The sequence below is a fragment of the Polypterus senegalus genome, chromosome 13, assembly GCF_016835505.1.
Source record: "Polypterus senegalus isolate Bchr_013 chromosome 13, ASM1683550v1, whole genome shotgun sequence".
NCBI classification, from domain to species: Eukaryota; Metazoa; Chordata; class Cladistia; order Polypteriformes; family Polypteridae; genus Polypterus; species Polypterus senegalus.
Genome location: NC_053166.1, coordinates 163,611,750 through 163,615,572, shown reverse-complemented (window position 1 = coordinate 163,615,572; position 3,823 = coordinate 163,611,750).

Here is a 3,823-nt window from a genome sequence, read left to right as displayed (position 1 = left end):
CTGGGCTCTCACTGTTTGGGGCCAAACGTCCTCCTTTCTGGAGAATATCACGCTATGGTTCAGGAGCAAGAAAACCTTGGGAACGACCTGGAATGTGCTAAAGAGGGGCTTCTCCTGCTCGAGGACAAACAACCGCTTTAATGCCTCCTTCGGTCCTGGCAGGCAGGCAGGCAGGCAGGCAGGCGGGTGTCTCGCACTACCCTGAGTGGGTTGCCTTCAGACCTTCATACAACTTTGAAATGGACAACAGGTGTAGATTTGAATTCAACTTCCGGACGGACGGACGCAGCGAGCGGTGCAGACAAACAGGACGAGCCGCCCAGCCCCGCGTGTACGACATGACAGACACACAAACACAAACCGCCGAGCTGACAGCCTGCCTACCTACCTACCCGCTCCCTCCAAGGGCTTTGCTTTCTTTAAAGGTCGACACCTCGGCGTGGTGCGCTCGCTCCAATGGAACAACGCAGTGCGAGTCGAGCGGCGGACTGAAGGGTCGTCAAGTGAGTGAGTGAGCGGGAGGACGAGTGGAGTGGAGTGGAGTGGCGTGGCGTGGCCCGCGCGCGGGAGTCTGCCGCCCGCGAGTCTCCCTGCCTGCCTGCCTTGTGTCTTCTCCCGCGCGCGCGCAGCGCCACGACACAGCAGCCCTCGGCGTCTCCAGCCCGGCGCGCCGTAGGTAACCTTGTCCTCGCGCAAGGTCACCCGATGGGCTCTTCGGCGGTGGCTTGGGACAGGCCTGTGCACGAGCAAAGCGCGTTCTCGGCTCGGCAACAGGGTCGGCCACCGAGCAGCTCCTTCAGAGACGAGTCACTTACTTGGGGAGCGACCACGCCGCCGGCTTCGGCTTCTGCTCGCCGACTTTCGCGTCGATCTGCTGCTGCGTGGGACCTGTTGGGAGAAGGAGAGAGAGAGAGAGATGGAGACAAGCGGACGCCTTACGAAGCCCCCTATTCCCCAACCGGGTACGGTTCGCCCCGTGTCGCCTTCTCCTTACTTACCTGTCCTCCTCTGTGTGACAAGTTTACTGGGACCCTTGGTGATCGTGTACATCATGAGCGGGACTCTTAAACGCGCAGGCAGCATTTGCTTACGTGCCCCGGCGTGCGCTTGACCAAGCGGCTGTCCTGTCCACCTGTCCGAGAGATGCCGTCCGGCCAGCGCCACATGACCCGCAGTCCCCGGCCGTCTTCTTCACACTTATCCGAATGTCAAGCCGTGTCCCCGCGACGCCCCGCCCACCGTTGCGTCAGCACACGCCCCTCGACGCCTTAAAGGGACCGCGAGGCGCGCGCGCCCGGGCTGACCTTTCACCTGCAGTCCGGAGGCCGGGTGGGCGCCGGCGGGGTGAGTGGCGGGTGGCCGTGCGGCGCTCAGACTCGTTAAAAAAAAACAGCAAACGTCGCCTTTAAACGCTCCACTCGTGCCCCGCCATTTGGCGTCGTGAGTCAGCATTTATGGGATGGCAAAGCCTGAGGAGGAACATCTGGGCGGGTGGGGAGAAGCGCAGAGGGCACCGCGGAGGTCAACGTGGTCAGGGGGGCAAGCTCTACGGACCTGGGTTCAAATGCCAGGCTGCCATTTGCTGAAAGAGAAGCATGTTAGGGTCACTTGGGGAGGTTAAAAACTGTCCCTCCCCGGATTGGTAAGTAGCCCTCCAGGGTGGGCTGGTGCCCAATGCCGATACAATCTGGGAGGTGGGTGAGTGGTGATGCAATACCCGTACCATTCAGACAACGTTTAGAACAGTAACCAAGGTGATTTTTAATAACGTCAAAACCATTGAATGGCACGTTTGTGCCTCAGCAGTGACAGGGCATCAATGGGCACAGTGGGCAGTTCTAGGAACCAGAGGGTGTGCCCCAAAGTGGCAAACCTCTTGGGGACCAGGTGACCGCTCTGAAGACACCCAGGTGTTCTGCCTCTGCACAGGAGGGGTGGGCTAACGGCCTTTTTAAACCAGACTGGCTGTGGTGGAAGAGGGCGACCCTCCTTCACGTCATTCCCGTGGGCACTGCCCAGACACGTCGTCAACATCGGAAGCCCTGCTTGAGAACACCTTGTGGCAACTAAGGGAACGGTCACCCGAGGTAAAGACCACGTTCATGGCAGAGGGTGTGGGAGTCTGGAATAAACACGTGCAAAGGTGGCACCTACCGGGTGGCACATCTGCGCATATAGTTATTTATATAGTGCCAGCCTTTCACTGCTAAAAACCGAGCCAGTTCTGGTCACATCACTAATGCACACTCATTCTGCAGTCTCCTTATGGACTGGCAGGGAGCTACAGCGTGGTGCCAGGCATGCACAGGGCATCAGACTGTGCCATCGTGTGGTGTACTGGGAAGGGTTAAATGCAGCAGACCCCTGAAGCAGCACCTTCAAGGGGGACGAGTGGCAAAAAGAAGAGGAAGGGACGGCACCAGGACATCTGGCGGGGTGTGAATCCTCTTATACCTTTGGTGGCTCTGTGCCACGGCTGCAGCTCTTCCTCCTCATTTTCCCTGGCAGCCAACTCATCAGGGTCGCCTGGTGGATCGCCTGGACACCCGATGCCCATGACAAGAGGGGCACAGGTAAAGGTGTTCGTTAGAAGCACTGTAGCCCAAAGGCAGCCTGCCCCAGGATACTCGACGCTGGCTTTACCGTTTGTGTCACTTGTCCCTCACATCTGGCTGAAGGCTGTCACCAAAGTGCCCTTGGCAAGGTCAGCATGGAAGACACTCAACGGGTGATGCTGTGCCAGGTGCCTTCACTTCATAACAGACACCAGCCAAGTTTAGGAAGCAAGAAAAATACGAAGAAAGTCCTTGAGAGGCCGTTTATAAGTCAAAGGCTCGGTGACAGCGGCGCTGTGTCTCCAGCGGGAAGGCCCTGACTTGGCACAGGAGGGCACACCGTTGCGTAAGCGCCCTTGGCAGCAGGCCTCAACATCCACTTGTGACGCCTTGTGGTAGCAGGGGCTCTCCTCGTCCTGTGACTGCATGTGTGCCCTCCTCTGTGCCTTTGGGTGCTGTGGTGCGTCACACGTTGGTGACACCCGATCTCGAGCTTCAGCGATTAGGAAATGGTGACCTTTGTCTGTCTAATCAGCTTGGCGGTCCTCTCAGCCCGCATGGACTTTGTTTTGCTTTGTTTGGCTTTCACCCGAGGCCGTACATCGATACGTCTGCCTTCCCTGGGACATCAGTGCCACCTCCGGTAGTGTCTCTGGGGGTCCGCTTGCCATGCCCCCCTTTGCACACAGCCCTCTGAGGTTTTCTGTGATGCTCCTCATTTGTGTGTTTGATGTAAACTGGCAGACCGCCTTCTAGTGGCGCATGGCATTAATGGAGCTGTAAAATACTTTGACTGATGCCAGTCACATGGGATGATAAGTGGAGAGGACGACTCATGTGCCCCACAGGACAGGCCGTCACCTCGCTGTCCGCCAGGGCCACTCAAGCATGAGACTCGGGTTCACATGGAAGTCCCCTGCCTGGTTTAGTGGACGATGGTGCAGCTCGGTCGTCCCACAAGCAGTGGCTTCATGCCAGCAGTCTTTCTCTGGCTGGCTGTGCCCGCAGAGGTGGGTTCACGACTGTGCCATCTTATCCTCGTCCTGATGCACTTGGCTTCTTTTTCTTTCGTCTCTCTCTCTCTTTCATTTTCTTATCCTTCTTTGTAGTTTTGCGTCTTCTTAGTTTGTCGTTTTCTGCCCGCTGTTGCTGGTGAAGGTTGAGGTGCCCACAGGCCAGCCTTGGTTCGATTGTCCCCACCATGTCCTGATTTTCTCTTGGTGGCTTTGCTGGAAGACGGACAAAGCCCACTTGACAGCAGGAAGCCC